The sequence below is a fragment of the Trachymyrmex cornetzi genome, unplaced genomic scaffold (genome assembly GCF_001594075.2).
Source record: "Trachymyrmex cornetzi isolate Tcor2-1 unplaced genomic scaffold, Tcor1.1 scaffold97, whole genome shotgun sequence".
Taxonomy (NCBI): domain Eukaryota; kingdom Metazoa; phylum Arthropoda; class Insecta; order Hymenoptera; family Formicidae; genus Trachymyrmex; species Trachymyrmex cornetzi.
In genome coordinates this window covers 368998-392051 of record NW_017300322.1, presented here as the reverse complement: position 1 = coordinate 392051, position 23054 = coordinate 368998, and the positions used below count along the sequence as shown (strand labels likewise).

Below are 23054 nucleotides of genomic sequence, written 5' to 3'. Positions count from 1 at the left end.
TGTTTCCCTCAAACCGCTTTATAATACAAGTATGTATAATTTATTAGATATTATTTTATATATTATATTATTCTCTACATGCGATATATAATTTTCTTATAAAATTTTCTTTTAACTTTTATACATTCTACAATAACAAAGGGCAGAGAAAAAAACGCAATAATTCTACCTTGAATTCGTAACGACTTTTCAATAAAGAAAGTTTTATAATGAAAGTACAATGACATATTTGCAAGCGCACTGAATAATCCATTACTGTTTCCACGATCCTTTTTTTTATCTATTTTTATATTAATAAAATGATAGAAAATGACTTATTATTAAATTGAAAAAAAAGTCTGGTTGCATTAATTATAGAATTCTAATGAAAAATATATAATGAAAAATTTATGCTAACCAAAAAATAAATAGGAGATGGGACGCATGCCAGATATTTGAGAGATGTTTCATATTTCGAATTAAACTTAATAAAGATATATACGTATTTTTGGCTTATATATAGAATCAGAAATTAATTATTTCCGTTACAAGATATTAATATGTTAAAGGTGGACTGAAACGCATAGCATTTACTATTAAATGTGATAAATGATATGATAATACAACGTATTTCACGTTTTATGTTGTCGCTCAAACGTAAAGTTCTAATAAATTTGTTCCTTGTATCTTTTACTGATTCATAATAAAAACCGCATTGAATTGGCAAAAACAATTAATGCAGAAATTCTTGTATTAATGAATTTACAGTACAAATCGATTAATTATTCGGTGTCACTCAGGCACGCGATAAATGTCGACTAGGCTTTTCTTATTTTTATCGTCTTAGCTAATCCCTTTTTCTCTGTCTCTATCGTGAGAGAACAAATCTGATATACACGTGTGTCTGCCATTTGTCAGGCACAGTCGTGCGAGGTTTTTGCGGTTCTACGACTGAATGAGACATGGGCCACTTGAGGAATCTCGCCACTCTTTTGTGAGGCTTCGGCACATGTTCTTTTCTCAGAACACATGATAATTTCAACTCATTCTTTGTCTTGACCGAAAACCATCTCCTTAACAAAGAATTGTAACCGTTTTTCAGATATATCAAAAGATAAAATAAAATGTTTGACAAAAACTGATTTAAATTAAAATGATAAAAATTTCTTACAATTATTATAAATGTCATGTTAAATTATATAAATTTTAATCTAAGGTATTATTTACTTATTCTGTATAACAGTATAGTTGCGTAAAAATAATCTTTTCAAATTATAAATTTTGGAAAATCATTTCGTCAAATTTGTGCTTATAAAAAAATAAAATTGCGATATTTTATATTAAATGTAGCATATTTCTTTGTGTGCTGTGTAGGTACTCCATATGTGTCCTGACATATATAAAGCTTACATATGACAGCCATGTGTAAAGAGCTAGGGAAGCTAGGCAATTTCCGACTTCGGTTTAAAATGGCTTGTATGATCTGCACTATAGCGGAAGGTCAGCCATTTTTCAAGAACTATCTTATTGGACCATTCCGGACGGATAATAAGACGGTTCAATCCGGCGAAGGAAATCAGAACCAGCAGGATATCGCTGGTAATCCCTGCGCCGTTTGTCATCGTTAGGTAATCCGCGACGATTTTCGTAGTGAAAAGTCGCGCTAGTCGTATTGTCGGAATTTGTTTTCACGACTCGGAGAATAAATATAGAATACGCTATTACGCGAATATGGCATAACACGTTAAAAATGAATCAGCAAAGCCGCTTTCAGAATTGATTCGCAGGAACATGTCACGGAAGGAATTTATCGTGACGCCATTGCAGGATGGCATTCTACGAACGTTCGTAAAATATCATCGAAATTTCATCAGGCACCTAGTACACATATGCATACATTTTCGTATACGACACATTCCCGATCGCCACACAGTCGAATGTTGACCATAAAAACGAAAGAATAACGTCGACCGCTGGTCGAAGACACACGTGTCGACCGTACGAGGCGTGTTATTACTAGGAAACATCATAATTCTATATTTTCAACGGGCAGATGGACACGCGTACATATGGGTGAACGAGAGAAATATAAATCTCTCCGGTCCCTTCGTTACTGTGACGCTTCCACTATGTGCTTGTGGAATTTATTCATAGAGTCGGCGCGGCGGGCCTGCACGAACTAACTATTAACGTTCACATGGAGCGGTTTCCTTTTGCTATCAGGAGAAGCGGACGCTACCGCGTATCCTTTACAGGAATGAACTCGCTTATTTAATTAAAAATTATTGTTTTGTTTAAACAAATTGATGTTATTAAAAAATGCATATATTGGAGAAATATATAGGGCGCGTCAAGTACGCTGCTGCTGGAGGTCTTGCTCATATTCAATTTTTTATTTCTACAATTTTCTACTTGTTATCGATGTAAAAATCCCTTTTCAGTTTCCGCGCATCTCATTACGCTATCTATTGCATTTCGTTCTTTCATTAATTAATAGGTTGTTATACTTAATACACTTCAAATGTTATCTGTACTTTGTGCAGTATGTATATATTGTAATAATTATGAGAAGTTATTCCATACAACACTGTCTTAAAGGATATCGAAAAAATGTCTACATCATAAGGGAGCCTTCAAGATGCCGTTCGAAGAACTGTGTTCTATGGGACTTTTCAAATCGAGATACTTGAAATATTATTTTGTTTTCACTTCTTTTTTTATGACATTATCTTTGGTATCTTTTTTCTGCAAAATATACTTGACGTCTTTTTTTACATTTTTAATGTCTTTTCCGATAGATATATATATATATATACCATACAACTTTTGAAATGTTTTTTGGTAAAATTTCACATTTTCGAAAAATTTGCTTGTTAAGATTAAAATGAGTTATCCAGTATAATATAGATATAAGTTATAATAATAATAACCAAAACAATTTTATAAACGTGTAAATATTCAAGTTCAATGTATTCTATGTATGTTTATCGAGATGATTACTTGCCATCTAACAAGGATACTTGTGGCAGTTCGGCAGAACAATTTCTAGCGCAGTTGAGATCGAGACATGATCGGAACGACACAGGCAAAATAGTGCCAGTGAACATAAAAGTTAAAAAGACGAGTGCTAAACGGAAAATATTATAAACAACGTTTTTACTTTTAAACAATTAACATCTACTATTTTTGACATAAATCTTTAATATTTAGTATACGTAAACGAATTATTAATATAAGAATATAAAGAAGAAAAAACGTGTAAGTAACAGAAATATATTAATGCAAAAAGATCTAGTAGTATTCTCTAAAAGTGAATCAGAGATTTCAATGCTATAATTGGAACTGCAAATTTAATCATCAACGAATATTTACTGTTTTTCAATAATAATATGCTGATTTACTTTCAGACAGTACAAAGGAAATGTATATAAATGAATATATTGAAATAATCACGCTAGAATCTAATTTCTCAAAACAGTAGTTTCGACCAATGAGCAGATTTTTAAGATTTTGAATCTTAATCCTAACAATAACAAATAACAATAAACTTAAGATGCGTATAAATTTATGCGCACCTTTTCCCGCACTGACTCTTATTACCCTTAATTTTATTGTGTTATTTAATATTATAAAGTTTGAGAGTCCGATTTAAATTATATCTTCTTATTCCTAAGTTATACATATACCTATATACATCATTCATTATGTATCTTACTATATTGTACATATAATGGCATACCAAAAATATCAAAAAATTATTTGAACACTTTCTCAGAATACATATTGCATTCATACAAAAATAAGGCAAAGACACGTGTACATTTATATTCATATCCAACAAGGAGTTTCAAGTTTCTCAATCCCAGACTACATATAAGATTACTTTTATCTAATCAGTTGTTTTATACCGATTAGAATTAAAATTGCAACATGGAGAATCGGCCGTCTCAATCATCTCGGAATCAATCCAACCAAGGCAGGAATAATGTACCTCCTAACCGAAACAGGAATGTACCTCCTGCCCGAACCGTTAAATGCCTTATATGCGGACAATTTATAGAAATACGTAATATGGCAGCGCACGTGAGAACTCATCGAATACCAAATGGGGGAGAGAGAAGAACATGAAATCATTGATGTTACAGGATAAAAGATTTTTAAAAGAAAATTTAAAAAAATTTATTATTAAGCTATTCCATTTAACACTATGTTGTACACATTAGTAATTTTTATGTATTTAAATACGATACATATATTGCATATATTATACATATTTATGTACATATTATATCATACACTGAAAAAATAATTAGCTAAATATAAGTAAATATTTCTTTGAATAGTTCCAAGTAAACATTTTTTTAGAGCAAATAAATATTCGTTCAACAAAATATAATGATACTTAGATCAAATTAATGGTTCATGTATCAAATAAATATATATTCACATTTAGTAAATATTTACTTGGAACCATTAAAAAAATATTTACTTAAATTTTTTTTTTCTGTGTACAATATATTATGCATAATTATGTATGATATACATTTAATTAAATATAAAACCGACGTTTCTTGAATTATTTTACTACTGAGACAAATTGAGTAAAGTTTTATAGAAAAAATTAATTATAATACTTAAATCTCTATTATTAATATTTAGCTAGCGTACGTAGAAATTTACATTCCTTTTTTTAATTCATTGATTTTTCTTTACTGCAATATGATATTGCCAATATCTAGCGAATTTAAAAAATAGATACATAAAATAATTTTCTGGTATATTTTGTTTTCAAATCATATGTCACGTAGTTAATTTGCATTTTATATACATTTCACTTTGCTAAAATTTAAATTCAATGAATATGACATTGTAATATTCTTTATTTAACAAAATTAATTTTTGCGACTAAATAATAAAAAAAACTTGTAATATCCAGGGCTGACTCCAAACACTCATTTGTATTTTGCCATTATGTATTTTACGATTATTCTACGAGATGTCAAAATTTGAAATTACCGTAATTTAACACAAACAAGCAAAAAGCTTTACTCGGTCGAAAATGGATCCTGCCTAATAATCTTTCTGTAGGAATTTATATACATATACTTTCTAGTTTATACAAATTGCGCATCGATGTTATCTTAATTTCATATTTTATTCAAACCTTATCGTTTTATGATTAAATAAAAATAATTTTATTGTATATTACTATATATTATATTGTTCTACATGCATATATAATTTTGTTTATAAATAGACATATTCTTTTACTTTTATAATAACGAATGGCAGAGAGAGAAAGAGACCGCAATCGTTCTAACTTTAAATTTATAACGAGTTTGTAATACAGAAAGAAACAATAAAAATACTTATATCTTTTCTCTGCAAAATATACTTGATGCCTTTTTTTTACATTTTTAATGTCTTTTCCGATAAATATTTATATACCATACAACTTTTGAAATGTTTTTTGGTAAAATTTCATATTTTCGAAATATTTGCTTGTTAAGGTTAAAATGGGTTACCCAGTGTAATACACAGATATAAGTTATAATAATAATAATCAAAACAATTTTATAAACGTGTAAATATTCAAATTCAATGTATTCTATGTATGTTTATCGAGATGTTTACTTGGCGTCTAATAAGGATACTTATGGTAATTCGGCAGAACAATTTCTGGCAGTTGAGATCGTGACATGATTCGAACGACACAGGCAAAATAGTGCCAGTGAACATAAAAGTTAAAAAGACGAGTGCTAAACGAAAAATATTATAAATAACGTTTTTACTTTTAAACAATTAACATCTGCTATTTTTGACATAAATCTTTAATATTTGGAATACGTAAACAAATTATTAATATAAGAATATAAAAAAGAAAAAAAGTGTAAGTATATATAACAGAAATATATTATTGCAAAAAGATCTAGCAGTATTCTCTAAAAGTGAATCAGTGATTTCAATGCTACACTTGGAACTGCAAATTTAATCATCAACGAATATTTACTGTTTTTCAATAATAATATACTGATTCACTTTTAGACAGTACAAAGGAAATGTATATAAATGAATATGTTGAAATAATCACGCTTGAATCTAATTTCTCAAAACAGTAATTTCGACCAATTAGCAGATTTCTAAGATTTTGAATCTTAATCCTAATAATAATAAATAACAATAAAATTAAGATGCGCATACATTTATGCACTGAGAGAAAGAATTTTGTTAATTTATAGCAAGCCACCAGTACCTTTAACCGGTGATCGGTAAATATGTGACAACAAATTATGTTGATGTGATTGCTGCTAGTCTGCTACCAACCAATTATTAGTAACCGAAACAAAGTATATAGAATCTAACCTATCTTTTGGATAGACTTTAGCTCGTTTACATAGAATTCGTAAATGATCGTGGAGTCTTAAGTTGTCGGAAACCGACCAAGCACAGTCAAATATAGGGAGAATACTTGACTAGAATTAGTCAATTTCTTACGATTTGAGACCCTACAACCGTCTACGACTTATATATATATATATATACATGAGCCTCTTATTTGCTAGCGATACTATTGATTATTTGTTACATTGAAGAATTAATTTGCAATCGTAACAAACCGATCGTTTTTTTTAACAAATATCACATTTACCTTCCCTTGATTTGCTCCTATAACAAAAACATTTCTCTCAGTGTGCGCATACATTTTTCCCGCGCTCACTCTTTTTACTCTTAATTTTATTGTGTTATTTATTATTGTAAAGTTTGAGAGTCCGATTTAAACTATATTTTCTTATTCTTAAGTTATACATATATATACATAAATCATTATGTATGTTACTATATTGTACCATGGCATACCAAAAATATCAAAAAATTATTTTCAACACTTTCTAAGAATACATATTGCATTGTTACGAAAATACAGCAAAAACGCGAACATTTATATTCATACCCAACAAGGAGTTTCAAGTTACTCAATCGCAGACTACATATAAGATTACTTTTATCTAATCAATTGTTTTACCGATTAGAATTAAAATTACAATATGAAGTATCGGCCGTCTCAATCATCTCGAAATCAATCCAACCAAAACAGGAATAATGTACCTCCTAATCGTAACAGGAATGAACCTCCTAACCAAAGAGGACCAACGAGGCTTAACTGCCCTATATGCAGAGTAATAGAAGTGCATAATATGGCAGCGCACATGAGAACTCATGAATCACGACAATTACGATCCGGGAATACGAGAAAACTATGAAATCATTGATGTTACAGGATAAAAGATTTTTAAAAGAAAATTTTAAAAAATTTATCATCAAGCTATTCTATTTAACACTATGTTGTACACACACATTAATAATTTTTATATATTTAAATATGATACATATATTGCATATATTATACATATTTATATACATATTGTATCATACACTGAAGAAAAAATTAGCTAAATCTGTGTAAATATTTCTTTGAATAGTTCCAAGTAAACATTTAGGGCAAATAAGAATTTGCTCAACAAAATATAACGATACTTAAATCAAATTAATAGTTCTTGTATCAAATAAATATATATTTACATTCAATAAATATTTACTTGGAACTATTAAAAAAAATGTTTACTTAAATTTTTTTTTTTTCTGTGTACAATATATTATGTATAATTATATGTATCATATACATTTAAATATAAAACCGACGTTTCTTCATCATTTTACTACTGAGACAAATTGCGCAATGTTTTATAGCAAAAATTAATTATAATACTTAAATCTTTGTTATTAATATTTAGCTAGCGTATGTAGAAATTTACATTCCTTTTTTTAATTCATTGATTTTCCTTTACTGCAATATGATATTGCCAATATCTAGCGAATTTAAAAAATAGATACATAAAATAATTTTCCCGAAACGTACAATATTGAGTTTGTGACATATTAATAGGTATTAGTTAGCATTGCGCAATATAATATCCAGCGCTGACTTCTAACGCTCATTTGTATTTTGCCGTTATATATTTTACGATTATTCTACGAGACATCAAAATGTGAAATTACCATAATTTAATACAAAGAAGCAAAAAGCTTTACTCGGTCAAAACTGGATCCTAGTGTCTAATAATCTTTCTGTATGAATTTATATACATATATTTTCTAGTTCATACAAATTGCGCATCGATGTTATCTTAATTTCGTATTTTATTCAAATCTTATCGTTTTATAATTAAATAGAAATCATTTTAATGTATATTGCTATATTATATTGTTCTATAATACATGCATATATAATTTTGTTTATAAATAGACATATTCTTTTACTTTTATAATAATGAATGGCAGAGAGAGAGAGAGAGAGAGAGAGAGACTGCAATCATTCTAACTTTAAATTTATAACGACTTTGTAATACAGAAAGAAACAATAAAAATACAGTGATATATTTGCGAATGCATTGAATAATCCAACTTACTGTTTCTACATTCTTTTATATCGACTTTTTTATCAACACAATGGTAGAAAATAGTAGGAATGCACTCTTTGCCACCACTTAAAGCGTATCGAAGCTTTTGCGACGAATGTACTGCTTCGAGGGATAAAACTGTTGACTATTATAGAGAAAAAGACGCTTTACGATTCCATTCTCGTCGTTGGTTTTGTCTACCAAAAGAACGATAAGTGTTCCAGTTTTAACATAAAATGTTCAGCAAGTTCTTGGCAAACCAGTCGACCGACCAGAAACAGCTGTTACTGACTGAAAGTTTTTGAAAGATTAAAGAAATCGTACCGCTTATTGTCTTCAATTTGTACTTTATGATCAGAACGCGCGAATGTTATTTCGTAATGTACATTCGATGGATGTCCTCTAACCATCAAAAATAAAGTTTGACAATTTAATGACATCAAAAACAAATATAAATTGAAAAAGTTTTAAATTCTTAGTTCAAAAAAATAACCTTTTATTTGAAATACTATTTTGTGAATCTTAATATTATATATTGCGTGTGTTTTATATTTAATATTTTCAGTACAATTAGTATTATTATCTTTTTCAATCTTCTTGTCTACAATATAATTAATCTGTTACTTAAAGATGAAATATCTTGCGTAACTACTTGTAATCCCGACACGCACCTGTCGGATTTATAGGGTTAATGATGAAATACCTTCTCTCGAGTCATGCCAGAAGCCTTCATACCTCGTTGGCATTCCAAAGGGCAGATGTCTACCAAATAATTTACGTAATCCTTCAATCGAGTTTCATTGTTCCGGTAGCGCGCGGCAGTATATAAGCGCGCGCGCATATTAAATACGCATTTATAAAACCTGATATTTTAAATCAAGAAAAATCGACAATGTCGACAAACACACCTAAAATAGATCTAATCGATTTTAAATTATACTGTAATTTTGTAAATTTGTAAATAAAATGATAACAAATAGCTTTTATGTATATCGCTCCCTTGCTACAAAAGTGATACAATTAAAAAAATTAAGTGTCTCAAAAAAGAAGAAAATTTATTTTATAATTTGATAGAAAATTATTATATAATCAAATAATATCAATAAAAAAATATAATTTTAACATTATAATATCAATAAAAAAATATAATTTTAAAATAATTATAAATGTCATTTTTGTCGTTTTTATTTCACAACCCTTAAAAATCATTTTTTTTGAGTTTATAACAATCTTGACAATTTTAAATAGAAAAATTATCCCTTTTTCAGTTGAATCAATTTTAATGATTTTTAAAATGAAGTTAAGATAGTCCACTTTTGATGATTAATAAGGTAACATTTATTTATTTCATTCATGGTAATAACTAAAAATCACGTTTTCTGAGTTATGTCGCTTTTGAAGTAAGAGAACGATAAATACTATTAATATATTTAATATTTATGCAGTTTTAATTATTGCTTATAAAGACAGAGAGAAGAAAAAAGTTAATCTCAGACGAAGTCTTGCCTATGATTCAAGTAGTGTAAAATCAGACATATATTATATAAAGCTCATCGCTCATGTCACGGAGGTCAATTCCGGTTTCATGATCTTCTGCCGTTATGCATATACGCGATGTGGATTCTGAACTTGGACGAGCTTAATTACTGCTGATCGCCGAGCGGCGCGATAATTGGAACGCTCCCGAGGCTAATTATGGAGAATGCACAAGCGAACGGATGTCGGATGGTTTATAATCCTGGCTATCTGTTTCTCGGATGGACACACATGCTCGTGCGATGCGTCACGCAACTCACAAATACGCAATATTCATTTAATTTGAGCGGCATGTTTTCATCGCACTAATTCCGGTGATTATGTCATGAATACAATCGTGGCGCCGCGATATGTAAGAACGACTCTTATCTTCTGGTCATCCAGTTTATTATCGTTGAGTTCCAGCTCCGACAGTGAATGGTGGGTTATCATGGGTTACTTTGCGTTGTCGCTTTTTAACCTTCTTTGTAACGTTATTGCAAGAGTTTCAATGGAAAACTCATTCATTGAAATGTTGGAGATATTTTAGACTCTGCTTTATAACTTCTTAGTTATTAATACAATTAATAACTTCATTATTAATTGTACCAATTATTAATTTAATAATAATACTTTTGAAACTTCCACGAGTATTTTCTTCAAAATTTGTATGATTTACGAGTCATCTCCGTATCTTGATACATAGTTAAATGCTAAATGTTTTGTGAATATTGCAGTTCACTTTATCATCCCCCAGAGAAGCGACTAAATATCATGTTGCTTCTTGAACTGATAAAGTGAATTACAATATTCACGAAACGTTGGAATTTAACGATGTATCAAAACATGGAAATAATCCGTAAATCACATAACTTCGTTGAATTAATTAATTTATTTTAATATTTTCCTCTTTCACACACATATGCTTATTTATTAGGTGTTAAACTTAATTCCTGCCGTTTCTCCAAAATTGATTTGTTTTGAAGGGAAGATGAATGAATACCTTAATTTCCTCCATTTTCTACTTTATTACTAATTAATGATACTTTATTAATAATACTTTGATTAAGGTGTTTCCCTTCGAAACAAATCAATTTCGGAGACGAAAAGCGGTAGGAATTAAGTTTAACACCTAATAATATGTAATGTACCTAATTGTTTGTAAATGTAAAATAAATATATAATAGATAGCAATTTTGTCAATTTAGTTACATAAACAAGGAAACATTGCACAAACTATCTCATATGGTATTTTATTACATTCTGATTTGTGTCACAAGACATTGCTTCGTAGAACTTGGAGCCATTCATTATTAGAGCGACTTTTTCAGGTCTAATCCGACCGGTTAACGGAAGAATTATTAACGTCGACTGCAAAAAGCTCCCTTATGTACGTATCTACGCAAAGTCTCTCCTGCCTACTTTCTCTGTTGTTTATCTTGGCAGAATAGAGCGGCGCGGTCGCTTAAAGCATTAGCATCGGACGGTTGACCCCAATAATTTAATGCATATTACCTCTGGTTTATGCATAACGCCTTGTTTAGCAGAGATAAAGCGCTGGACTTTAAGAAGGGACTGACCGAAAGTAAAAAGAGCCTCTTGCGAGTTGTTGCGGTTTTTTCGCAAAATATGCACGATATGCATGACATTCGCTTATGTTTTATAGCAATGTTAATTGTAAGCCTTTCCTATGTAGCCACGTCATTTGTGACAAACATCAAGTTCTCCCTAGATTGAAATTTTATAGAGACACGTACAAAACAGAACAAATCCATTACATAGAAGTCAGTTGTATATTCACTCAAATTGATATATTAGCGTCTGTGTATTTATATTTGAAATATATGTTTATAAAACTTATATATAAAAATAGAAATGAAAAAAAACATTTTTAAGTGTATTAGATGTATAAATGCACAAATAAAATCAATTATCAAAATTTCTATTCTTTATTATTTTGATGTGCTATTCTAATCATTACTATCGTTATTATATTGCAAATATCTACAAAAATAATGTAGCTTTAGGAAATAGATATGAGTTTGCATTTTGACCGTATCTAATAACATGCAGAATACTAAACACGAACAAATTAGACGCCACGCGCTGATCGAGAATCGGATATAAAGTTACCTAGTCATGTGCGGAGCATTACCACGCGAGTGGTTTGAAGATAAAATTCCGATCGTCGTTGTAGCATAGTCATACAACGTTTCATTGAAGCCACGACGCGAAAATGCCGACGGTGAGATCTCTAATTCCCGATTAGAAGTCGCCAGCGTCGTTCTTAATGATTTATCGTTAATTAAATCTACGCCGTTCGATCTCTTTTCCTTTATGCACTTCGCATTGATCCCGAAACTAGGTTGCGACTTTTTTTTAACGGTCAATTGCTGAGTGATTTTTTATCGTTCAGAGTGTATACACCACTTACAGAATATACCAGTTATTAATTTTATTCGCAAATTCCTTTATTAATTTCAGATTAATATAATATGTATACGTCATTAAAGAACTCTATTGTAAAAAAGTAAAATATTGAATATTTAATCTATTAATATTAATTAAATGCAACTAGTAACTGCCACCTACAATGGAAAAGAAATCTATCTGTTAAAAATCATTCTTGAGTGAATATCGATGACGCATAGATATTTTACATCATGACTGTTGCATAACTGTAACAACAAACAGCGTATTTAATGTCAACCTTGGCGGAATATACTCATATGTTACATAGAATACATATTACCAATAAGGAGACAGCCTCATTTATCATATATCGTGTACATTCCTTACCTACAACAATCTGAGCAAAAGAAATTTTCCGTCTCTTAAAGAATATACTTTGACTTATTTTAATGATAAAGTAATTAAATTATACATGTGTCGTGTTTTCTTTTAATGCGTTACAATCAATAAGTATAAATAATAAGATAAAAATTCTAAACTGCGATATGGTAAATTAAATTATATTACATAATTATGTCTTAGCTCGGGAAATTTCTTATAATCGTAAATCTTCCAGTTTTTCTGTGTGCGGCAGAAAGTACCAATTATCCGCAAGTAATCAATATCCCTGTAACAATCTACAACGCTCTCGAACGTTTCTATGCGCACAGGAAAACTCGTCAGATAGTAACGGAATAAGGTCCTGGTGGGCGTGGAGACAGAAGACATATTTCCACGTTGATGGGATTATAGCGGGCATAAATAACGGAATGAACGTATAACTTCCACAACGCGACAGCGATGCGATGAGAACTTTCGAATCTAGATTTTTCCTCTCAAGTCACCTTGCCGTAGCAAACAATTTTTTGCGAACATTCAGAGTCAAGACTTCTATTACAACATAGATCTACGTATAAGAATATTGTAGACTAATGCCGTAGAGAGATTTATATATCTAGAAAAAGTTATGAGATTATTGTATCAAGATTATTATGCACAAATTATTATGCAAAGATTACTAAATAAGTTATACAAAATTATAAATTTTCAAATAACTTGTTGTATTAAAAAACTACACTATGCAGATTTCTACACGGAGAGAATTTTTTCTTAGAATTTTGGTAAATTTTAAAAGAAAATTCTCTCCGTGTAATTGTTTCAGATTGCTACGTAGGAATTATTCTCTAAAAAATATAAATCTTTTAAAATATAAATATAAAATATAAATCTTTTTAAATATATATAAATCTTTTAAAATAATTTTATATATTTATTCAAGATCATGAAAATAATCTACGATCGAGCCTATCGCGAAATCGTTCAATTCATAGAAGCACCATTTCTGATCCGCCGTTCTCCATTCAGGAATCCTTTCATATGTACGCATATAGATATGTGTTTGCTCACGTGGATCTCGTGACTGTTAAAGGCATACCAATAGCTTCTCGATGTAAGGTACGCATCTATCAGTGAATCGTTGCGCATTGTTACGTACACACGCATAAACGTACACAGATTATATACATACAGATCTATAGATATACGAACTTCCATTGTTTCATGACTACACGGATTTGCTTTTGCATAGCTCGTTACCGTACGACTGCCGGAGGAAATGTGAATCTACCGGCAACGCGATGTCGTAAGAGACAGACACACTGGTAGTAGCAGATATAATTCACCATGTAGCTATTGTTACTTTGACGTATATAATTTAATTATTGTACATTATTGCTAATGACGTCAATAATAAATGGAGAACTTAGAGATTCAGTTTCTTTTTTTTATTACACATTATTTTTTTTATTACAAATTATTTCTAAATTGTGGTTGAGGTATAGGAATTTGAATATAAAATAAAATAAACATCGCATGAACGTGAGCAAACTTCTTGATTCTCGGGATTATACGTTCTTGAAATTATTTATTTGACATATTTATTTGAGATATGTCAGAAACTATGAATTCGGCGCACTCTGATCATGTCAACATTAATTTAAACCAGACCAGACCACTGCTTCTCCGAATTCAACTTTAGGCCTGACGTAATATTTACGACGTAAGGTCGCAGCCACCCTCATAGATCTGTATCGTCCTAGATCTATGTACCTTCGTCCCAATTGGCTATCTCCATGGGATTTATAGCTGGCGATTCAAACGCAACACGCAACGCCATACGTCATGATTGTAAGTCAGCGACCGTACGTATCTTCCTACATCGAGTTAACTACTGTTTACGCAACGCCATAACGTTTGCGTTCCGCATAATTTCAGTGTCCCATATGAGACATCCCACCATCCCACTGGCGAGCGTCGCTATGTCTTTCATCTCGCTTGTAAGTGTCGCTGGATATTCGTACGACATCACAATGTTGTATGTTGTGACCACTTCCGGCGCGCGTTGACCGACGCGTGTAAAAAATGGAAATGAGCAATTGTTGCGTACGTGCCGGATTTAAACACCGAGTTAATTAACCGCGAAGTGCACACGCTACAATAAAACTCGAGCCCGTTGTGCGCATCGGAATATAGGTCAATGTAAAGCTTGTAGCTATCTAATCTGATCAGAATCTTTATTATAAAATAGGGAGATTTGTAATTTATATTGGCGTTTCCGCGCGCGTTACAGTATAGTGATTTCAATTCTCGAAAGTTTAAAACACTGCAATTTATTACGTCGTGACAAAGCTGCAAAAGATTTTTTTCCCAGTGATTGTATTAGTCATAGTCCGACCTCGTAACTATTCAGCTGATGATACAAACGCGTTAATAACGTTAATTGATACCGATACAAAGTAGGTCAGTGCTAAATGAAGCTAAAAAACGCAAACCTATTCAGACGATATATTTAAAGTTCAAGGACAAACTGCCATTTTTCATTGAGAAGGAACTTCAAGACTCATCTCATTCCCATTATGCAATATCCGGCAATTTTGAACGTTATCATCTTATGACGTTATCATATTTCAACAGAGGGAATATAATTGAATTTTTTCTCTTGATGTGACATATATAACGTGATATAACTGATGTTACTAAGTATGAAAATTTACATTAAATGCGCATTCATGTATTAAATATAAACAAAATATTAATTATTATAAAGATTAATAAAATTGTAAAGTTTTTACACTACTTCTCTCAACGAATGCTTGTTATTTTATAATTGGCAATCATATATCCTAAAATCAATTACTATTCTAAACGAAAGGATGTAACTATATAAATATGTAATTTATCTCTTAGTAAATGAAAGATAATTAATTACCCTTGGCAAATAAAACACAGTTAATAGGCGCTGCGCCGGCAATTATGAATGACAGCATGAAAAATGACTTATTTCTATAAATAGTGCGTTGCGGAAAGAAAAGCTATGGAAAGAAATACAATAGTAGCTCATATTCGTTGTGTATCAACGATAGATCGGCAGCACGCTGAGCTTGTAAATCACCCTGTCAATCAATACCGATTGGCAAAACAACATTCCCCCTGCACATTTTTAGAAGTAACGTCAACAGTGGCCGGCGAACATGTAATTTGACTTGTTAAGCCGATCCATTAAGGAGATATGGCTATCGTCAATGTCGTCATCGGTCCTGTCGCGGGTGGGTTCGAGGCCGCACATTTCCATCGCTAACTGCGCTGTCAAACACACAGAACAAGCTCGAAATTCAATTGCTTTTGGTGACCAAGAGATATTTCAAGAGCATAGAGTCTCGCATGCCATTAATCGATTGGATCGCTAAATGGAACACATTGTACGACTTGTCTGCGATATTCTTTTATATTTTATAATGACAGATGTTTATTTTATACGTCCTATATGATACCACTAATATAACATTTACAAAGTCTAAAAAATGACGTTATATTTGACACGCTTGATTTATTGTTAGAATAACCGGATTTTTAACCATGATAAATCGCTGACTTTATATTCATTGTGATATTTATCAAATCGTGCCAACAAAAATAACTTCCTGTGTTAATTGAGTTACCACGATCCATATTAGCAATTTATCACATTCCTGCAATAATTCTTGCATGCGAATTTTTCTAATAACGCGTCATCAGAAAGATGTCATTTTCGACGTCTGATAGAGCAGCAATTGGATGGGAGATTGTCGTTCTCAAAAGTCACGCGATGCCGTCAAGAACCGTTCGAGAGCGCATTTCTCTTGTGCTCGACACGTTTCCTGTCATTATCACGTGACTCTCATATACATAGCCTACTGCGAGTTGGCGTATATAATTAGGCTTCAGACAGCTCATAAAGTTTTGAACATAGAACGTACGATCACCAGTCGCTAGACAGTCACGTGTTGTCAAGAGAACAGTGGCGACTTCATGTCTCGCGATCTCGCGGTGCATTATCGATCTCGGCGCAAGGATGAAACATCTGCATAGATAAAGTGCGTAAATAATAAAAAAAATAGCAAAGAAATTAATTCAAAGCTGTAAACTTTAACGATAACGTTCGAAGAATAATAAATATTCATTTATAAATTTTTTTACAGATATCTTAATCATATCGTAACAGTAAAATGATTCCAAGAACTGTATACATTTCATAAAATAAAAATTTCTCGTATAAAATACTGAAAATAAACTGAAATATCAAGAAAATAGAAGGGCAAATTAGAGTCAAATTCAAACATAGATATCTGTAATAATCGTCTAAAGTTTTTACATTCTAATAAATTGATATGAAATATAAATTTTGGTATAAATACTTTACATTATATTGTATTGTATTGTATTACATTGGGTGAAAATAAACTATTATGTCTCAAAACATAAATTATATATAATAGTTTTTTAAATATCTAATAAAACACTGCAAGAATCATTTTATGATATTTTTCTTTCTATAAATTTTTCTTTCTATGTATTTATTTCAAATTATATACATCATTACGAATGAAAATAATAATACCGGCATTTTATGACCTTTTCGCCGCAGCAAGAATGAGGATGCGAGATTAATGTGCAGCATTAAGCGTGCAAAATCCGGCTATTTTATTTATGGCGCAAATACAACGACTTGACCGCCAAGTCATTGAACACTTTGAGTTCATGATGCAACGATAAAGTGATATATAACGAGGCGTGCCTAGAAAATATGTAATCGCCGCGAGAATTTGCAAGGAATTGATGCTCTATCAGTCGACCGCCTGACGGCAATTTGTTTTCCTAGACGTCTCATACTTCACGATCTAGCGTGTGCTTGTAATTGTTAGGCCTTACTTTGTTATTGACTGGGTCACATAAAATTGCGGATATCATAAATTATGAAAGCGACATTTTTTTATATTGTATATACAAAAAATAATCAATTATCCTTCTTAATAACGGTAATAATTAGCTTTTTTAATAAAAATGATCATAATTAATAATTATAGTTTCTGTTAAAACATAATTTTATTTTTCAAATAAAATCTATTAAAAATTAAAATATTAACTGTGACCAAATTTGATAATTTAGATTAAACTGTATTCTGTATTTTATCTATATTTGTCTGTATTGACATGTGTTAATAACGTAAATGATTATTGAATAACGCCGACAATATGTTGTTGGAATTATTCAATAATCAATCAACGAATAATTGCCGTTATTGTGCACGATCGGAAGTAATTAATAGTTCAGTACAACTGCATTCATAAAGAGAGTTCACGATTGACATGCGATTTCTTGGTTCATTTGGTTCTTTCTGTAAAATAAAATAAGCTGCCTAATTAATTTTATCGAAAACAAAGATGGATTTCTGTAATATTTGATCTCTAATCGTGCATCAGAAATCACATCAATGCTTTCGTATATACTTTGCTCCGCTTTTTCCTTCGACCCATGTAATTTAATACAATTAATGACCGCACCCGTATGGCCTTGATTGCAAGTGATTGTCGGTCGATATATCGAACACGGCATCGAAATTGCAACAGAAAGAATTTGCCGGGAATGTCGTTTGACGTAACCGACAGCGTGATTGTTGCGTGACGCTGTGCTGGTGGTCGGAAATGTTTCTACTTGCAGGTGCATTGCGGATCTGAATATTCCGTGTCGCAATGCAAGATATAACTGTGGTAATACATAAAAAACGCATTTGGGCGTTTCACGCATCGATCTTTTTGACATGGCGCATCATATTTTTTTATATAATGCTTCATATTTTTTTAAATCTCTATTTTATAACCTTAATATCGTATACTGTAATCTAGTCATCTTCGTAATTAAGATAAATCGATAATCCTTGCAATCATTAATTCTTAATAACATTGGCACTAATGAGTAATTAATAACACTAATGATTAATAGGGTAAATCGATCAAATAAGTATCCCGCGAAAGGCACATTTAAAATTATAAAAATTCCCAATGTTAATAAATTGCATCGTTTTTCTTTGTTTCAAATTGCTATTGAATTTCCTTGATTCTGATTCGATATTCGCAGTTGCAGCATTACATGCAAATTTGCTTAACGTTGGTAGTTTATCGATTCCGAATATCCATTAAGCTATAGCATCACGATAGATTGGCACATTCCGAAAAATCGTCGCTCGCCACACTTCGTTAATCCTGTTAACCAGCACCTCGACGTATGCAGGAATTTTAATACGCGGTCTTGTCATATTCTACTTTCCATGGCAAGTTTGCCGCTCAATGATACGTGCGTTGTGTAGTGAAAAGGCCTTCGCGAGGCATTTCTTTTGCCTCCACTAAAGAAGAGCGCAAGACTTTGTTAATTGACTTAATTGATAACTTTGGTAATGTACTACGTGCTATACTGCAGAGACCCATATATTTTTTATCGTGCCTTGGAATTCGTAGCAAAGCCCGCATCTTGGAGTTATGACGAACTGTGCGATAATATCAAGAGAACCAATTGACACTTGCGCGACTTGATGAAGACTAACGGTTACTATTAATATAAACTTTTAGGATCGCTTAATCCGTGGAATCTTCCAAGTCACGTTATATTAATGTGAGAAAAACATAATATCTCGTATCATAAGCATGTCACATCTATTGAATACTATTTAATATTATAAATGTGTCGCAAATTAATGTGTCAAAGAAATAATGATATTAAAAATTATATCTTTGAATATTTTAACAATATATAATATTCTTAAAATGCTAACAATATCAATATTTATGTGTTTTTTATGTAAAGAGTTCTGCTGTTCCGTAATTCCAAATCTTTTTAAGTAAATCAAAACGTATGTTATTAGTGTCAGTAATTAAATTTTCACAATATTCAATACGACCATTTTTAGGGAGATAATTTGGGAAATAATTTATCTGAGTTTTAATCGTACGTACGTCTGTGATTCCACGTGTATTAATTATTTATTTACATGAGTAAAATATAATAATCGACGAAAACTCATGAATTGTCTTTCCTAACAAAATCCGTGTATAAATAAATGCAATAAATTAAATACGATATTAAAAAAGCGATACTTAAGCAAAAATTAGATCTTGACGTGATGATAACAGTTTTTTATTTTCATAATAATTCAAATAAACGTGATAAAAATTTACTTGATAGCAGTAATTTAATGCCCGATGAGCTCAGATAATTTAAATACACGTTATACGTGAGTAGAAACGCTTCGTCAACGGAAAAGATGAAAAAGATATTGTAAGATCATATCAATTCTGAGTCACAATTTAGACTCTTTACGACAGTAAGTCTAATGTCAAGTATCATAACAACAGTTTCATAACGTTGCCTCAGCGAATTTTGATGCAAAAGCATCTTTTCCGCGAATTAATTTAAAAATAACTTTATAGGAGAAATTCTTTTTTACATTATATTTTGTTATACCAAAAATTGCTTCCTTACATCATTATTTGTTAAATGTATATTTAATCTTCCTAAAAATGTTCCTAAAGAAATTAATTCTTGGAATTGATCCTTGTGATTATTACGTTCCCCATGTGTTAAACACATTGGATTAATTAAGAGCACAAAATCAACACGGTAGACGAAGCGTGGCATCACGCACGAATTGAGTCGAATACCACAAACGTGCGACAGGGGATCAGCCATCTCGTTATTAATTAATGACTGGAATTAATTATGGGAACTCACTTGCACGCGAGCATTATCAGATCGGCTTACATTCTCAGGCGAATCGAATAACGGTAATTTCCAACACCTCTTCAATGCAAAATATGTATCTTCGTGTCCGCATAGTGAATTACAATGCGCATTATATAATATTTATTTCTTATTTATAAAATAGTAATCATAGATTTTAAATATAATCTGAATTAATTTTTAAAAAATATGTTGTTGGAAACAAAATTTTGTGCAAGCATGAAACGAGCTGAAATCCATTTCATTTTATCAAAAAGTAAAATTAAAAAGACAATACAATCCATTTCATTTTATCAAAAAGTAAAATTAAAAAGACAATACAAAATTAATCTATATTGGATTTATTTAATAGCATGATCGAAAATACCTCGCCTTGTATACCTATATTGAAAGAGAAATGAAATTCTGGATTTATACGTTTCACAAACTTCAAGATGCCAACCAGATTCGCTAAATGTACGTCAAGTTAATTAACACCTTCGTTGAAACGGTGACGTTAATGCTTGGGTGTGGGTATACACGATGGGTGTGAAAAAGCTTAATATTGAATACTTCTAAGAATATGTAATCGCATATAACGAGCAAGATCAATTAGTACTTCGCTACTGTTTGTTTGCATAGATGAACTTTTACGTTCAGAGAGAAAAAAATGTATTTTTAAGAAAAGAAAACATTTGAGATTAAATACCTTAAAAATGAGATATCTCTTTACAAGTTCCTAATTATAATGCAAGAAGACAATTACAGATCACGTACGGAAACACGTAGCTTTCCAAATAATTGACTCGCGAACAAAATTTACATTAACCCCTGCACTACCTTCAAATTGAACAGTTCAGGCTGTTTCACGATCGCGATATTTTCCCTCATCAAATTATCGAAAGCAGTCTACGCATCCGGATAATATGGAAGACTTACATGAAACAAGAGTGGTTAACACACGGTAAATTTCGATTGACCGTGGGGGTCAACGATTGGTCGATCAAGTTCAGCAGCCAGTTAGCCGACAGTTAGTCTGCTGTCGTCCGGCTAACGACTTAATGACGGGAATTCACCACTTACGAGTTCCTCTTTTTCTCCCTCATTCTATCCTCCTCTCTTTCTCTCTCCCTGTTCCTCTTTTGTCCGCAGTTCTTTTCCCCTCTTTTATTGGCAATGCTATTCCCGTAAAACAACGCGATCGACAGACCAGTAACAATGTCGGAAATTAGTTGACGCTTAAACGGGATTGTCATTAACTATTATTGTGCCGCATAACTCTAACTGTATCGGAAGAAATAAATTCAAATAAGATAATTAAATATGCGCCAAAGAGTGAACAAGATAATGGATACGTTTTCCTTAGCACTTTCAAACTTTCTAAAAAATTTTTTTTAATTTTATTCTCCCTTTTCCTTCTTTTTTAAATTATTTTAAATTATTATAGAACTATAAAAATAGGTATTTAATAAGTGCTATTAAAAAGAACGTACTTAATTCTCCGTATCGGTCTTTAATGATGTAACTTCAATTCATGGAAATATAAACGAAAGTTACTTGTAACTAATGTATTTGTGTGAACATATATATATCAAAACTTTAAAAAGTTTCAAGTTATATATACTGATTCCCTGCCATCGATTATTCATATATTTTTGCAATTATTCTTCGTTACCAAAATAATAGTATTTAGCATCGTAATACTAAAAAAATATCGACATATGATAAAGCATTATTATACACAGATAATTATTAGGTCGATGTAACTGCAGTTATATAACAGAAATCGCGCCCGCCACTTTCATATGTCTTCTGCAAAATAAATTTTCCACTTCTTACTTTATCATCATATTATTATGTTACCAAATATATTTTAATTCCGATTTTTTTTATCTTTACGAGTATAAACTGTATTATTGCATTTTAATATCAGAAAATAAATATGGGAAACCTGTTCATAACCAGTTCAAACAAAAATTTAATTGCGTGCGCTGGAAATATAAATGTACGATATAATATTGGTACGAAGACATGATCTCTTAGATAGATTTAATTATGTTGTTATTTAATTAACGTTGGGATTAAATGTATCTATCGATTCGAAGTTTCTATCTATCTCTTTTCGTTTTCATCGCTGTTAAGTGAATTGATCCATCGCACCAACTGGTGTGTAAAGATAATCATCTTGAACGATATCGTCTACGGCACATTAAATTAAGGTTGAGCCTTATCCAATAATCGCCATTTAATCTTTCCTCAAGATTCAATGTATTTCAAACGGTATATCTAATATTACAGCTAACGTTCACAACATTCGTAAACCCACTGATTTAAAAAGCTATCTCATATTACATGTGACAAATCTGTTATATATATTTATATATTATACATATATATTTACAATGAATATGTTCAAATGTAATTGTTTTTGAAACTCAACTTCCATTTTCATTGATATTCACAGTATTCTCGTAGATAAGCTTTTTAATTATCTAACCATTAATTAGCACTGAACAACATGTTACCACGTCTATTACATATTATGAAGTCTAATTTACCGA

General features: G+C 31.1%; 1 protein-coding gene across 5 annotated transcripts in view; it reads right to left on the bottom strand.

The window, feature by feature from the left end:
* Positions 1 to 23054, bottom strand: part of by (focal adhesion protein tensin) — a 200813-nt gene that overhangs the window by 132585 nt on the left and 45174 nt on the right. The gene's annotated exons all lie outside the window — the stretch shown is intronic.